The following is a 17863-nucleotide window of genomic DNA, read 5'->3' on the forward strand; positions in this document are numbered from 1 at the left end:
AAGAAAACCTATATTCCATCAATAAGGGAATGACTACGTGAACTATACATAGTATATGCACACTAATGGAATATCTGGAGTCAGTTAAGAAGCCAGATGATAAAAAAATTAAATTAAATTAAAAAGCCAGATAATAACCTACACATCCTAATCTGGAATGCTCTCCAAGACTTACTGCTGAGTGAAAAAGAAGTTACACAATGATATATAGTATCAAATCTTTTATGTAAAAAATTATTAAATAATATATAATTTCTATTGGGGGTGTGTATATTCCATAAATATTATATAATTAATGAACATAAAATTGAAGTGAATACATACTATAAAATGAATATACAATAAAATCACTACATTTATATGTATCTATGTATATAAATAAATGAATAAAATTAATGAAAACCATTTGGAAATATACATATCAAACTGATAATAGAGATTGCCTCAAGGGGAGGGGCTGGGACTGTGAAAGAGGCAGAGAATGAACAAGGAGGACTTAATTCTTAAGCAAGCCATTCTGATTTCTTACAAGGAGAGCATATTCCTGTATTACTTGAGAGGGAGGTATGAATCTCTTGCTACTTGAACATCCTTTTGAAGAGACTGGAAGAGCACTGGCTGTGAGGAGAAGGTCTTGATCGACACCAAGAGATTCCCAGTATATGCCATGGGGTATGAAGCCAAGGGCAATGCAAGGCCACTCAACAATACATTTATCATCATCGTCATCATCGTCATCATCATTATATTAGAGCCAACATGGCTTGACCACTGAGAAAAATGCAAACTGGGTATGAATCTTAAGTCTTCAAAGAAATTCTGCAGTGGAGATGAGCCCCAGGCTTTCCAGCTGGGCCCTTAGACCTCCTGATATTAGTCCTTCAGCCTTCTCTCCCTCTAGCAACACCTGGGGGCAGAGTCAGTGAGCCTGGAGCAGAGCTTAGCCCAAGACCCCTAAGGGCTGTGCAGGACAGGGCACAGCAATGACTAAGCTGGTAACCATGTTTCCCAGAAGCCCAAACTGACAGCAACTGGGAAAACTGGCCAAAAGAAAGACTTGTGCAAGGATTGGAAGGCAGACGTGAAGCTGCAGCCATAACTTTGGAAAAGTCATTGTGGTTAAGTAGGACAAAAGACAGATGCAGATGTGCCCAGAAGGTCCTGGCTTGTCCTCCCTCAGCTCCACTCGGCAGTGGGACCAAACCCAGGCCCACACAGGTGGGGGTGACACAAAGGCAAAGCACCCTCCTTATGGCCCCACTTAGGTATTTCACGGCACTCAGCTTCTTGGGTTACCTACCAACTCCAACTGGTCCACCTGCACCATGGCTCTTTCGCCATCCTCTGGCTCATCCTCCCAGACCTTCCCACCCCCTGCCTCTCCAAGTTTGCATAATGTCTAATTCCTCCAGTGAATCCCTTACTCATGATATTCCCAGTGGCTCTGATTCCCTGACGGATACAGGCTTTTGTGAGGCTCAGAGTCTTTGAGGCTAAGGTCAGAAGCCGATCTGTCGTAAAGACCTGCCCCCTTTCCTGTGCTCAAACCATTCTGTATTCTGACATTCTCCAGTGAAACCTAAATACCCCATGAGCACCTTTTCCTTTTTTAAGTGAGAACACTTTCGCAAGAGGTTGCTGTGAATTATGCTATCCCTCCCCTCCAGCCTTCTGGATGCTCTCAATTCTACCAACTCAAGTGCCCCAGAGCACACAGCATCTCTGAAGGAGACAGAGTTGTTGCTGAGAGTTCAGGCCCTGGAATCAGACAGATGGGGTTTGAATCCTAGAAGTATCACCTGATAACTGCATGGCTATGACCTCTCTAAGCATCAGCTTCTTCACCTGCAAAATGGAGATACAAGTTCACAGGTCTGAGCTGAAAATTAAATGAGATGGATCCCTTAAAGTACTCAGCATATTGTAAACTCTTAGTAAATGCTGACTGAATACATAATTGGAGCAGGGTCTTAAGCTGAAAGATCCCCAAACCCTCAACTGTGCAGCTACCACCTCTTGTGCCACCTCAGACAGAGCAGTGTGGTTGCCATGGGCTGCCGCAAGCTCCTCACACCCTCATAAAAGTTGCAGTTTAGGCTTTGTAAGTTTTCCGAGACATACCGTGCTAAGGGGGTAGCACAGAAATAACAAGACCTTTTAAGGGTCTTGTTATTTTATTTTTAAGGGTGCTTCTGACCAGAACCCTCCCTGCCTGCCTATTATAGGGTGGGGTTCCAGGAAGCTGGACTTCTTTCTCAGGGAACCATGTCCTGACAAAGCCACTTTGGGAAGAAATAAAAAGGTCACTAGATAGGAAAACTCCACTTTGGTTAACAGGCAAAAGGGTTGGGTTAACCATGCCACCCAGAATAAAAGCAAATGCATATGGCACCCTAGAACACACCACACAGTGCTCTGTACCCTTTGCATGTTTGACCCGTGGAATTTTCTCCACAACCCTATAAGGTGGGCGCTTTTAGAATCCCTATTATGCAGGTAAGAATCCTGAGGCACACAGAGATACCTAACCTGCCTAAGGCCACAGCTATTAAGAAGCAGGAGGAGGGGCCCCAATGTGCAGCCAGAAGAACCAAGGACTTGCCCACTCCCGGGTTAGCAGATTATTGCTCCCTTCCAAGCAGGGAGGCTTGGCAGCTTCACCTACAGCAGTGAGGTTTAGAGGGAAAGCCTTCTCCATCTCTCCACCTCTCACAACTAGGAATTCAGCCAGCCTCTTGGGCAGGTCATGGCCAGTGAAATTTGTCCTTCTGCAGAAATAAAGGCCAATGTAGAGATGAACCATCAGAGTGAGAGGCCAGGTGGGGGAGCTTCGTCTCAAAAGTCCAGAAAACACTGGCTCACATATACCCAAGGAGCCAAATGGGCTAGCAGGGAGCACTGCATAATGGAGTTCTAGGAAGCAAAGTTTCTATCAGTAAAGGCAGCCACGTCCTCAGTGCTGACAAGGGCATTAGGAGAATCAAATAAGGGAATGATGGTAGGTTCATACCACAAGTTGGGCACACAGGAGGGGTTTGGGGAAAGTCAGCTGCTGCTAACATGATCCACCATCACCACCACCACCCCGCAGCCATCTTTAGTAGCAGTTTAGATGGTTCTCAAGGGTATAATGCTCTGGAACCAAATCCTTAGGTTCAAGCCCCAGCTCCACCTCTTCCTCGATGTGTGGCTTTGGCATGCAATTTAACCTCCCTCTTTGTGCTTCAGTTTCCTAATCTGTAAAATGGAGATAACAGAGGTATAGGGTTATTGATAGGATCACAGGAGATGGCTGGGGAAAGCGCTTAGGACAGGGCCTGACGCTTACCATCAGTAAGTACTGGTGGTGGTGATGGTAGGACTACCATAACCCCAGCCAGAATGAAAGGCCGCTCAAGAGCCAGAAGCCATGTCTCACGTCTTCCCTACAGTATCCAGGCCTTGGCAAGCATGTGGTTTAGTGAAGGGAGGAAGTAGTGTGGGCTGGAGACATCCTGGTAGCTCCCTGGAGGATGTTTCCAGCCCACACTGCTTCCTCCCTTCTCTAAACTACAATCACATGGAAGATTCAGACCCAACAATACAAGCAAAAGGCAGGCAGGTCTTTCCTGAGACCAGGTTGCTAAACCATTTTGGACTCACCATGCCCTAAAACCACAGCAGGATATAAGACTACCTATATTGCCAATACGAAACATCTACCTCTTTCCCCCTGGCACACTAGAGGTTCTCCATGTTCTCACACTTCTCATCACTTTAAGCCACATCTTTCCAACCAATGCCCTGAGTGCAATCCTGTCTCCTTCACTTGTCAACTTGGTCAGAGGTAGGGCTCAAATTCTTTAAGGTTTGGTTTCCTCCACAGACCGTGCTCAGAAGGCAGCTATGGGAACTAAGCAGTGCATGATGCCTCCTCAAATACTCCTGACTCTAAGTCCACCATGGGACGCACAAGGCCTACATGACCCACCCCGTCCACCCTCCAGGCCTCTGTCACTAGGTTCTGGCCACACCTGTCAGTTCCGGGAATGCACAAGCTCACCTCCCTCCTGGCTCAGGGCCTTGCCTGTGAGTTCCTTCTGCCAGGAAGGCTGTCCCCTGGGGCTTTCAGTGAGCTGGCTCCCTCCTGTCCATCACACAGGCCGCAACTGAAAGCCATCTTCTCTGCGGATGAGCCAGAGGACACCCTTTATCACATTGTTTTATTTTCTCCTCTTCATAGCCTTTATCACTCTCTGAACAATATTTTATTTGCTCATTGTTCATCTTCCATCATTAAAAACACAGGGGCCTTGTCTGTCATACTCATGACTGTCAGCAGGGCCTAGCACCCAGGAGGCACCCAACAAATACTTGCTGAAGAAGTAAGGGAGCCAGGATCCAAACCCAGGCCTGACTCCAAAGCCCATGCTCAACCTCTGCTGCAAGTATAGGCTCTACTGGCCTAGAATTTTTCCAGCAAATCAATGACGACAACAGGCCAGAGGCAAGCCTGGAACACTGTCCAAGGAAAAGCAGGGGGAGAAAAACTCTCTAGGTCATTTGGCAGGAATGGCCCAAGCTCGGGGTTTAGGCTGCCTGAGACCTATTGCAAGACAGGTTAGTTCAGGCTGCCAAAGAAAGGGGATTATGGGCGGCGGACTTGGCCCAGTGGTTAGGGCATCCGTCCACCATATGGGAGGTCCGCGGTTCAAACCCCGGGCCTCCTTGACCGGTGTGGAGCTGGCCCACGTGCAGTGCTGATGCGCACACGGAGTGCCCTGCCACGCAGGGGTGTCCCCCATGTAGGGGAGCCCCACGCACAAGGAGTGCGCCCCATAAGGAGAGCCGCCCAGCGTGAAAGAAAGTGCAGCCTGCCCAGGAATAGTGCCACACACACGGAAAGCTGATACAAGATGACGCAACAAAAAGAAACACAGATTCCCGTGCCACTGACAACAACAGAAGCGGACAAAGAAGACGCAGCAAATAGACACAGAGAACAGACAACCGGGGTCAGGAAAGGGAGAGAAATAAATAAATAAATCTTTAAAAAAGGGGGGGGGATTATGGGAAAGCAGATGTGGCCCAAGCAATTGGGCTCCTGCCTACCACTCGGGAGGTCACTGCCTTCTCTTTTTTTTTTTTTTTAAAGATTTATTTCTGTCCCCTTCCCCCCATCCCCCCATCCCCACCCCGGTTGTCTGTTCTCTGTGTCTATTTGCTGCGTCATCTTCTTTGTCCGCTTCTGTTGTTGTCAGTGGCATGGGAATCTGTGTTTCTTTTTCTTGCTTCATCTTGTTGTGTCAGCTCTCCATGTGGGCGGTGCCATTCTTAGGCAGGCTGCACTTTCTTTTGCACTGGGCGGCTCTCCTTACGGGGTGCACTCCTTGCGCGTGGGGCTCCCATACATGGGGGACACCCCTGCGTGGCACAGCACTCCTTGCACGTATCAGCACTGTGCATGGGCCAGCTCCACATGGGTCAAGGAGGCCTGGGGTTTGAACCACAGACCTCCCATGTGGTAGACAGACGCCCTAACCACTGGACCAAGTCCGCTTCCCTCCCACTGCCTTCTGGAGAAGAGGAGTAAGATAGTGAGCTGGAGCAAAGGGATGGTGTAATGGGCAGGCATAGTGAGCTGATGATGCAACAAGGAGACACAAAAGAGGAAAGACAATGAAAGACACAACAAAGCAGGAAGCTGAGGTGGCTTAAGCGATTGTCTCTCTCCCACATGAGGTCCCAGGTTTGGTTCCCAGTGCCTACTAAAGAGAAGACGAGCAGACAGAGCATACAATAAATGGACACAGAGAGCACACAGGGAGCACAAACAATGGGGGGTGGAGGGATAATTATATAATAAATAAAAAATAAATAAAGGGGACACCAAAGCTTCAAATGCCATCGCAAGGGGAAGGGGAAAGATGTTTGGGCAGGATAGTATGAAGACAAGCATCCTATCACCCCAGGCCTGCCCACCTGTGGTCACCCAGACAGAAGTAGCACATGGGTGAAGCCTGCCACCTAGTGGAGAAGACGCAATAAGACGCCTCTTCCCTGGGCTCTAACTTTAGCATGAAGACAACTCGATTTACCTGGGAATTTTGTTTAAAAAACGCATATTTTGCTTCAGCAGGGCCAGAGTGTCACCTGAGATTCCACCTTTCTAACAAGCTCCCAGGCAATAGAGTAGCAAGGATGCACAGTGATTTCTGAAGCATGAATGCCCCCAACTGAGATTCGGGGCTTGGGGAGATCACACGACAGAAAACAGGATTAAGAGACACCAGAATAACTGAAGTTTCTTTAAGTAGAGAGTTCAGGCCTGGGAAGTTGTGGAGGTTGGGGGGTGTGGCCGAGGGTGACACTGCGGGACTGCTCTGCAAGAAGCAGAAAGAAGAGGAAATGGCTTCCCAGGAGGTGAGCACGGGTGAGGGTTAGCGACAAGGGCTGCCAAAAGGAGAACAAATGACAGATGCCACGGAGCTCAGGGAGCAGGCCCAGCTCACAAGATGGAGACTAATGACAATGGAAACTCAAAAACACCCAGACAGGCCTGGGCCCAGCTCTGCCCATGCTACGAACCACCCGGCAGTCCTTCCCAAAGCCAGGAGTGTCACTACTTCATCCACTCAGTTTTTCCTGCTGTTGTCTGTAGAGTTGTTTGTTTAAATTTGGTTTTCCTGCTTAGAGATTTTTATTCAAAAATTACAAAAGTGTTACTTGTTTATTGCAACCACTGAAACAATTACTGACATATATAAAAAGATGCTAACAACCCCCATCCCACCCCAGCCTCTCTCCATTCCCACTCCCCCCGCCCCCAGCCCTATGTAATCCCAACATTTACAGCCTGGTTTGTGTATACTTTCACACCTTTCTTCATAGCCTTATAAAAATATACAAACATAGGAATTCACCCATCGGAATTTTTTTTCTTGATTTCTTCTACCAATTTTCCATTACTAGTGTATAGAAACACAACTGATTTTTAGGTGTTGACCTTACACTTGGCCATTTTGCTGAATTTATTAGCTCTAGGAGGTTTGTTGTAGATTATTCGGAATTTCCTGAATATAGGATCATGTCATCTGCAAATAGGGTAAGTTTTACTTCTTCCTTTCCAAAGTGGATGCCTTTTATTTCTTTCTATTTTTGGCGAATTGCTCTGGATAAAACTTTCAGTTTAATGTTGAATAACAGTGGGGACAGTGGGCATCCTTACCTTGTGGAAAAGCTTTCAATATTTCACCATTCAGTATGATGTTAGCTGTGGTTTTCATACATGCCCTTTATCATATTGAGGAAGTTTCCCTCTATTCCTAGTTTTCTAAGTGTTTTTATCAAGAAGCTGTACTGGATTTTTGTCAAATGCCTTTTCTCTGTCAATTGAGATGACATATGGCTTTTTCCTTCATTCTGTTAATGTGGTGTAGTACATTAATTGATTTTCTAATGTAGAATCACCCTTGCATGCCTGGGATAAATCCCACTTGATCATGGTGTATAATTTTCTAATATACTGTTGGATTTGGTTTGCTAGGATTTTGTTGAGGATTTTTTGCATCTATATTCATAATAGATATTGACCTGCAATTTTTTTTCTTGTGATATCTTTTCCTGGGCTTCATCGAATGAATTAGGGAGTGTTTCTACCTCTTCAATTTTTTGGAAAAGTTTGAGCAGGATTGCTGTTATTCTTCTAGGAATGTTTGGTAAAATTCGCACGTGAGGCCATCTCATCCTGAGCTTTCCTTTGTTGGAGACTCTTTTTTTTTTTTAAGGTACCAGGGGTAGGGATTGAATCCAGGACCTCTTATGTGAGAAGCCAGTGCTCAACCATTGAGCCACCTCAGCTCCCCTAAGCTGGTTTTTCATTTGTTTGTTTTTGTTTTAAGGAGGCACCAGGAACTGAACGCAGGATCTCCCACATGGGAAGCAGGCACTCAACTGCTTGAGCCACATCCACTCCCCAATGTTGGGAGGCTTTTGATTAATAATTTAATCTCCTTATTAGCTAATGGTTTGTTGAGATCTTTTCTTCTTGAATCAGAGAAAGTAGTGTGTGTGTTTCTAGGAATCTGTCCATTTAATCTAGGTTATCTAATTTGTTGGTGTACAGTTGTTCATAGTATTCACATACAGACCTTTTTTTTTAATTGTGTGGGGTCAGTGGTAATGTCCCCCTTTCCATTTCTGATTTTAGTTATTTATATCCTCTCTTTTTTTTCTTCATCAGTCTAGGTAAAGATTTGTCAATTTTATTGACCTTTTCAAAGAACCCACTCTTGGTTTTGTGCTTCCCTCTACTGTTTTCCATTCACTGTTTTCATTTATCTCCACTGTAATCTTTGCCAATTTACTTCCTTCCGTTCTTTGTTTTCTAGTTCCTCCAGTTTTAAGGTTATATCTCTGATTTGAGATCTTTATTCTTTTGTAACGTAAGCATTTAGAAGCTATAAATTTCCCTCTCAGCACTGCCTTTGCTGCATCCCAAAAGTTTGGGTATGTTGTGTTTTCATTTTCATTCACCTCATTCATCTCTTGTGATTTCCTTTTCAATCCATCACTTTAGAGTACATTATTTAATTTCCACATATTTATGAATTTTCCATTTCTCCCTCTATTACTGATTTCTAGCTTCATGACATTGTGGTTGGAGAAGAGACATTGTATGATTCTAATTTTTTTAATTTATTGAGACTTGTTCTGTGACCTATCCTGGAGAATGACCCATGTGCACTAGAGAAGAATGTGTATTCTATTGCTGTTGGTTTAAGTGCTCTATGTATTTCTGGTAGATCTAGTTGACTTAGAGTATTGTTTAAGTCAATACGCCATCTATCCAATATTGAAAGTGGTATATTAAAATCTACTATTAATGTAGTACCATCTATTTCTCCCTTCAAATTTGTTAATATTTGCTTCATATATCTGGGGCTCTGCTGTCAGGTGCATATATATTTATAATTGTTACATTTTCTTGTTGAATTGGCCCCTTTATCAGTATATAATGACCATCTTTGACTTTTGTAAGAATTTTTTTACTTAAAGTCTATTTTATCTGTTATTGGGATAGCTACCCCAGATTACTTTTGGTTCCTATTTGCATGGTATTTTTTTCTTTCCTTTCACTTTCAATCTACTTATATCTTTGAATTAAGGTGAGTCTCTTGTAAACAGCATATAATTGGGTCATGCTTTTTATCCATTCTGCCAATTTCTGCCTTTTGACTAGAGAGTTTCAAACATGTACATTTAAAGTCATTACTAATTGAAAAAAGCCAACCAGCTCTCCCAGAAAGACATCAGGGAAGCAGTAGAAATAAGGGAGAGCAGGCAAATGATAGGGGGAGAGGATATTTGAACATGTGTCTTCTGTTTCAGTGGGGAGGAGTTATCGCCCAATGATAATTTTGGCAATTTATTCATGCCTTATTCATTCTTCCCTGGAAGGAAGAGCACAATGCCTGATTTGTTTTTGTTCAGCTGAAGTGTAAGACAAGCTTTAATGACTAAGTGGGTACTATGGGTTGATTTCTGCACCACAAGAAGATATATTGACATCCTTATCCCAGCTCTTATGAATATGATCTTGTTTGACAAAAGGTTATTGGCAGATATAATCAAGTTAGGTTGAAGTCCTAATGGAGTTGGGTGGAATATAATTTGTTATGCCTGTTCTTGTTAGAAGAAGAGAAGATACAGAAACAGGCACAGAAGGAAGACAATGATATGAAGACAGAGGCAGAAGTTAGAGCTGGGCTGCCACGAGCCAAGGGAAACAGACTGCTAGTGACCACTAGAAACTGGGAAAAGGCAAGGAAGGAACTTCTCCTAGATCCTGCAGCAAGAGCATGGTCCTGTGAACACCTTGATTTAGGATTTTGAGTCTCCATAACTGTAAGAGAATAAGATTCTTTTGTTTAAAATCATCTAGTTCTGGTTCTTTGTAATGGCATCCCTAGGAAACTAATGCAGGGGCTCATTTCTTCTCTCTTAACAGTAATCTTGTGTCTGTTTTTCAGTTCTTTAGATCTAGGCATAGCTTCACTCTATTTTCTCACATCTATGCTTGTTCACTGAGAGTGCCAACAGTAATAAGGTGATTTCTGAAGTGATCTCTGTATTTTTTCAACCCATAATAGAAAAAAGGGTTATATTTAAATTGTCCCTCAAATTCCAACATTTTATATCCAATTTTCCAGACTATTTTTCAGTCTTATAACACAGCCTGAGTGCACCATCTCTGACCTTCAACTGACAATGAAATCTATGATTTATGGAATGCCCACTACTGTTACCTATTTACATACTAATTCTAACAGTGATATATCATCAGTGTAAATTGGAAATATTTTTCCTAGTAGGTCAGGTGTTCTTTCATTTATTTATATTTTAAATATGTAGATATTTTTGTATGTATGATACAAAATGTTATTTTCCTAGAAAGCTATGTTTCATAATAAAATGAAGAAAATAGTACTGTAAGTTTTCTTCTCATTGTACTTTTAGTTGTTTCATCACATTTTGTTTTTCCAATACTCTGAGTTTTAGGAGACATCTATGGAATGAAGTATTTTTCACCATTCCTAAAATAAATTATTTGGCCATCACACACACACAAAAGTTACTATTGATACTGCAGGTCTTTCTTTCGCCATTTGGCTATTTAGACTTTGTTAGTCTTATACAATTTTTGTCTCTTATTTCTTCTATTAATATAACAGTCACTTTCATATTTATTTGATTTTTTGTATTGTTCCATAATATATTTCCTTTCTCATTTCTTTCTGAATATATTTTCTTTGTGGTTACCCCAGGATTAAAATTCAACATCCTAAATATATAGCAATCATATTTGATTTGGTACCAACTTGACTTCAACAGTATATGCAAGCATGTTCCCTTTGCCTCTCCAACCTCCCACCTGCTTTTTTGGTACTTGTTATATATTATATCTTTGTACCTTGTATGTCTAAAACTATAGATGTATTGTTACTTTTGATGCATTTGCATTTTAACACCTGTATTTACCATGATTCACCAGCCTCTTCCTCCCTACATTCCCTGGATGTGGTACAGTGTTCTGGAGTTTCCAAATAGTTGATCCAGACAGTTCCTGCCTATTTAATAGTTGCTCTGGTGGAAGGACTAATTCCTGGAACTTCCTACTCTGCCATCTTCTCATAACCCTAAATATGCTTTTGCAAACTGAATTTTATGTCACACACACAAAAAAATAAGATGGATTGATAGAGAGATCTATGAATATGTGATTAAGTACAAATAAATGGTAGAATCTAGGTGGTGAGTAAACAGGTGTTCACTGTGAAATTATTTCAAATTTGCTATGTGTTGGAATTTTTCATGTAAAAGGATAGGGGTAATCCACCACCAGAACTGGTTTCTATCCCTAGTCCATGATATATGGCCTTGAGATTCGCTTCCCCTCTCTAGATCTCAGTGAACCCAGGTACTCAACAACAGGGGCAAGCCTAGCTGTTCTCGGTGGTGGCTTCCATTATCAACAATGACTGTACTGCGGTTTTACTTTGTTCAGTAAAATCTAGGTATCTCTTGAGAGCCTTTGGTAATTTGGCTTTGAAGGCAAAGACTGCCCCCTAGTGGGCCCTTAGGGCCATCAGAACGAAATCCTGGTACATCTGTGATCATCTTACACCTGGGCAATTAATGTGTGGCTGGATAATATTTTGAGACATTACTCTATATGGATTGTTAGTCATTACCTGTTCCCTTTTCCTCTCCTTCCCTTTCAAGCAGAGAGGCAGCTCAGAGGAAACAGGGCAAAAGGAGAAATAGCCTTCAGGGTATTGTGGCTGTGTTTCAAATGCCGAAACTCTTAAAGGGTTTAAAGAAGAGATTATGCTAAAGAAGAGGATTAATGGACACAGAATGTCTTGAAAAAACTTGAAAAAACCTGAGAAGAAGGCAATTCTCCAGGGTCAATAAAAGGAAGAAAGATGAGAGAAGACTCCAAGGGCCCCAGGGAATTGGCAGGACCACAGGTAGTCTTTTCCCAGTCACAGGTGGTGGGGTTTGGCCAGGCTAAAGAGACCTTGTCTTGTCCCTGCTGTGTCCCAAGGGTTTAGAATATGCTTGACAAATAACAGAAAATCAATAAATATGTTGAATGAATAAATTAATAATGCCTGGGAGAGCGAGTAAATACATTCTAAAAGAGCATATATCTTTTTTTTTTTTCTTTTCTTTTCTTTTCTTTTCTTATGGCACCAGGGCTGGGGAGTGAGCCCAGGATCTCATATGTGGGAAGCTCGTGCTCAACCACTAAGCTACAATGGCTCCCCTGAGTTGGTTTTTTCATTGGCTTGCTTGTTGTTTGATTGTTTTTTGGAGGCACTGGTACTGAACCCAGGACCTCCCATGTGGGAAGCAGGCGCTCAACCGCTTGAGCCATATCTGCTCCCAAGAGCATATATCTTTTTTAAAAAAGATTTATTTATGTATTTATTTCTCTCCCCTTCCCCCCCCCCCCAGTTGTCTGTTCTCTGTGTCTATTTGCTGTGTGTTCTTCTTTGTCCGCTTCTGTTGTTGTCAGCGGCACAGGAATCTGTATTTCTTTCTGTTGCATCATCTTGTGTCAGCTCTCTGTGTGTGTGGCACCATTCCTGGGCAGGCTGCACTTTCTTTCGTGCTGGGCAACTCTCCTTATGGAGCGCACTCCGCGTGGGGCTCCCCTACTCAGGGACACCCCTGCGTGGCAGGGCACTCCTTGCACGCATCAGCACTGCTCATGGGCCAGCTGCACACGGGTCAGGGAGGCCCGGGGTTTGAACCGCGGACCTCCCATGTGGTAGAGGGATACCCTAACCACTGGGCCAAGTCCGCTTCCCAAGCATATATCTTAACACATAGGGAAGGGGAGCTATGATCAACAGCTAATGGCCCCCTACATCTCCTTGCCATTTCTTATCTCCATGTTTTTGCATGCTCTATTTCCTCTGCCTAGAATGTAACAACATGGTAAGACACTGGGCCGTGGAGCCAAACTTCCAGGGTTCAAAGTCTAGATCCACCGCTCTACTAGCTATGTGACCCCAGGTAAGTTACTTAAGCGGCTCTGTGCCTCAGTTTCCTCATATGTAAAATGGGGATAATAATAAATACCCTCAACTGAGGATTCTTGTGAAGATTAGTTAAATAAGTGCTTAATAAACATAGCTTATTGTTTTAGTTTCCTAACTACTAAAATAAATGGGTTGGATTAAACAATGGAAATCTATTGTCTCAAAGTTTTGAGGTTAGGAGAAGTCCAAAATCGGAGCATGAGAAGGCGATGCTTTCTCCCAGAAGACCGTGGCGTCCTGGGGCTGGTTGCCAGTGATCCTTGGTCCTTGGCTTTTCTGTCACACGGCAACGCATATGGTGGCAACTTCTCCTTTCTCTGCCGGGTTCTGTTGACTTCCAGCTTCTGGCTGCTCCCTGTAGGTTTTCTCTGTCTGACTTACACTCTGCTTATCAAGGACTCCAGTAATCCAGGTTAAAACTCAATCTGATTCAGTTGGGCTATACCTTAACTAAAGTAACATTTTAAAGAGATTTTCCTTACAATGGGTCCACACCCAGCAGAATGTGGACCAAGACCAAGAACATGTCCAAATTGGGGTCCACAATTCAACTCATCACACTAGCATTGCTTTTCTCACATACCCTGACCCAAAATTTGCCTGATCCAGGTGGATTCTCCATATATTTCAGACTTAACTGAGCCACAATTTCCCCCACCTTTACGTACCCCTGTGGGCTCCCCTGGTACCATCACACTACTTGCCACACCATAATATAATGTGTCTGTCTCTCCCACTAGGCTGGAAGCTCCTTGAGGAAGAGACTTGATCTCATTCATCATTGGATCCATCCAGTCCTCAGGCCCTTCCTAAATGAATTAGTGAATGAACACTTAGATCGCTTCTCATCTTCCTGTCTATGGCACACCACTTTTCTCAAAGTGTAAGCAACTAATCACTCCAAACTACTCACACCTCCTCCCTTAAGTCTCAAATGCTACCCTCTTCCCAGGCCTGCCCTCTGCTTTCCTGGTCTTCCTGCCATGTGGGCTTTAGAAAAAGGATAAATAAATGGAATCTCCAGCTAAAGAGTCAGCATGGGTATTCTGGTACTCTTTCCTCCTAGCTAGAGTCACTATGATTGCCAACACCTTCTCTGCCTTGAACGCCTCCTTTAAATTCTAAAATGGTCTTCTATAAACCTTCATTATCAGTTTCTTTTTTCCTGAGAGTGCTTTTAAAATTCTATTGGAATCAGTGTGTAATTAGACATGACCCTTAACTTTCCCCAACAGGGAGTCAGGGATTTATGCCTCTTTGGGCTTATCTTTTGATACATGAAGATCAGATCTCGGAATGGATTTAAATACCACAATACTGGGAGCACCTAAGTCTGTCCAGGAAATGTTTCAGTCTAAGAAGTTTCTACACAACACAATACAATGGCAAGTACACTGAATGGAAGTCCCAAAGAAAAACATCCAAAAAAGTACCCGTTCTCCTTTTTTAAAGACGGTATCCACATAAGGGATATATAAGCATGGATATGGATATGAATACGAATATGGTTAAGGATTTGGATATGCATGAAGATGTAGATGAAAATTTAGCTAATGGCGTATCAGTTGTTACGGCGATATGAGGATACTGAGATGAAAGGAGGATGCAAAAGATATTGCTATATGTACAAACATATGGGCTTCATAAGTTTCAGGAGCACTTTGATCCGGGCTTCTGACATTGTATTGACTGCTCCCATAATGCCCCTGGGCATCATGATGTCAACACAGTTTCCTATGATCCCAGGATTCTCACTCGCTGTTCTGTGCCTTTTCTATATTGTTCAAGGTAGAAGAGTGGGCACAGCTTCAAGGTGATCACAATAGCAAAGTAAAACTTGCTATTGACCTTGGATCTGGTCCTTAAGATTTTCTATCACTTTCCTATAAAAATGATGATATAAATCCACTTATCTGCTAAACTTCAGCTCCTGATTTCAGAAGGCACTGATTTAGGGACCATCTCTGAAGAATTCATTTCTACCAGACTCCTCAGGTGGTATTCTCATTCATACATACATATACTGAGGTCACGAATACTTAGCGATCCCTACCATATTAGATGCTGGAAATGGAGAAGGAAGCCTAAGCAGACACAGTTCTGTCCTCATGGAGCTTACAACCTAATAGGAGATAGTAATTAAACCAAACATAAAACTGCAATTGACACAAGTTCAAGTTCAGGATACCATGACAAGTCCTTAACAGGGGAGTCTGTCCTCACCAGCAAGGTCAAGGGAAACTCCCCAGGAGATCTGGAGGAAGAGGAAGAGTCAGCTGCTCCAAGAAGAGAAGACAGCAAGGCAAACATTCCCTGCACAAGAAACAAAATATGCAGATAACCTGTGATGGGGAGAGGCCTGGTCAAGATGAAGGACTTAAAAAAAGGGAGGAAAGGAGGCAGAGAGTAGAGAACAAGACCACCACAATGAGCTTTGTCTTTCTGAAGGGTAACTGCGGACCACTGATGGGTTCTTAAAAGAAATACTCAGATTTCCATTCTGATCGTAACCTTCAAGAACCCCAAGAGTAAGTCTAAAGCCTGGATTTCAGTAGCCAACAGAGATGAGAAAACAGCCAGATCTTTCAGACACAACAGGAGTCCTCTGGAAAAATACATGCTGAGATTTCCCAGGTACACCTGACCTTCAGGGAAGGGTCTGGATGAAAAGAGGCAATTCGGCACACACCACAGGGCCACTCCGGCCTGGCATCACGGGAAAGAACCCACTGAATCCTTGGTTCTCTCTCCTCTCTTAGCTGTCTGGCTGACACCCAGGAGGTGGGATCTGGAGTCCCAACTGGGAACTGGAAGGATGCTTCAGAGCACCGAGGGATACCCAAGTGTCATGGGTGCTGCTGATTCCTGCGCAATACCCTTGTCACTGGTCAGTGCACCCGCCCAGTTGCTGTGAGTGCCGGTTGTTAAAGGCTCACAGTTGCCCCCTTGCCTGAATAACTGCCTGAGATGAACGGAGGCCATGCAGCCTTGAAGGTCATGCCACCTAACCTGTCCCCAACCCCAGCAGCCTGCAGCATTGACTAACATGGAGTAAAATAGGCGGGTCTCCTTAGTTCAAAGTTAGACTAACTCTGTGCTCAATACATGGTCCACAGCTTCTCCACAGATCAGAGAGAAGTTCATCTCCAAGGCAGACAACACCCTCACTTGGCTTTTCCCATGCCCTATCCTGCTGCTCTCACTTGCCTTCTCCTGAGAGTGGCCCCAATCAATCACTTGCACGAAACTCCCCATCTGAGGCCCTGTTTTCAGAGAACCCAAGCAAAGCCTTGGGGTTCATGTATTCAGTCCACCAGTCAGGCCTGTGCTGAGCACTGGCTGGACCTGGCACAGGGCCGTGGAGTCAGGAGCTACAGCAGCTCTGCCCCGTGGCACCAGGCGAGTCAGCTAGCCCAGCTGAGTCTTTCTCTCCCCTTCGTACAACAGCAAAAGCTCAACCTCTGTCAGATGACCCAACATGAAACCACTTGGAAAACCACAAAGTGCTCTTGAAATGCCAGTGGGTGTTTTGTTAATGCTGTCAGAACCCTGAGTGTGCAGATATTCTGCTCCTAACTTTAAGGGAGCCCCAATTTTCCTTGGCATGTTCTGGGATTATCTGAGAATCGCCAGTTTGTGATCAAGCCAGATCATATCTATGGCTAAGGGGAAAGACTTTGCCCTTGAACGTGAAGGGACTGTGGAAATACTGTTCCACACCAGATCAAAGACTCCCCAAGGAATTCCCATAAGAAGGTACCTAGATAAACCACAAAGGGAATAAATAACAGTGTGGGGCAGGGAGGGAGAATCTAGATTAAAATGTAACAGTATAGTACTTAACAGATCTAGGGGATGAGATATATGACTCTCTAAGGCTATCTCCTGATGGACAAAACGATAATATTCACCTCATTAGAGCTGCTGAAAAATGAGAACAAGATACTGCCTGTAAGTGCTTTGCATAATGATGGACACCTTTTTAAAAGGTCAATAAATGTTAGCTACTTTTTATTAGTACTCTAATGATATAGATTGGGGAAGGTACGTTAACTTCTCCAAGCCTCAGTTTCTTCATTCATAAAATGAAGGTAAGAATATATATATATATTTCACAAGGTTGTTATAAGGATTAAAAGAGAAAACACGTAGGGTTTTGAGTTCTGTGCAGGGAATGAGCGCCGTAAATGGCTTTACCCATGAACATTTTAAGCCGGTGTAGTGTCTACAACCAGCCACTAGAGGGCAGGAAAGGCTCATTTTTGCCCCTCCTGCACCGGGAAGCCCGGGCTGAAAACCGCTCCTCCAGCTGACTGAGGTGACTGCGGGTTCTCCCAGGGATCCCAGGCAGCCCGCTGGGAGGGAGGCAGCCGCTTGCCTTCCTCTCTAAGGAAAAAGCAATTCAATGGAACCAGGTTTCCTAAAAGCTCTTGGGGAGTTCCCAGCCTCAGTTTAAAACAGGAACGCTATCTTACAGAGAGATTTTTAGAGTTTTCTATGGTTTAGAGTGAAGGCCCTCCCAGAATAGAATGCAGCACCCCGGAGCTACAGAACCATCTGCGGACCCCCAAGACAGGCATGTTTTGAAAAATCGATCACTTCCATGATCAATTTGCTAAACTGCCAATTCATAAAATCTTGCTTATATCGATCACTTAAAAAGTCTGTAGTCATTTGTGCCCCGAGCCTTTGGGAGAGATCTTCAGAGCTTTAGTTTCGTTCTCACCCAGTCTGGTTTTGGTTTTACTATGACCCTACAGCTGAGTATTTAA

At 43.7% G+C, this 17863-nt stretch overlaps 1 protein-coding gene across 4 annotated transcripts in view; it reads right to left on the reverse strand.

Moving 5' to 3' along the window:
* The window catches only part of PRKCB (protein kinase C beta), a 362468-nt gene that overhangs the window by 153393 nt on the left and 191212 nt on the right, over nt 1–17863 (reverse strand). The gene's annotated exons all lie outside the window — the stretch shown is intronic.

Source organism: Dasypus novemcinctus, chromosome 23 (assembly GCF_030445035.2).
Source record: "Dasypus novemcinctus isolate mDasNov1 chromosome 23, mDasNov1.1.hap2, whole genome shotgun sequence".
In the NCBI taxonomy this organism is placed as follows: domain Eukaryota; kingdom Metazoa; phylum Chordata; class Mammalia; order Cingulata; family Dasypodidae; genus Dasypus; species Dasypus novemcinctus.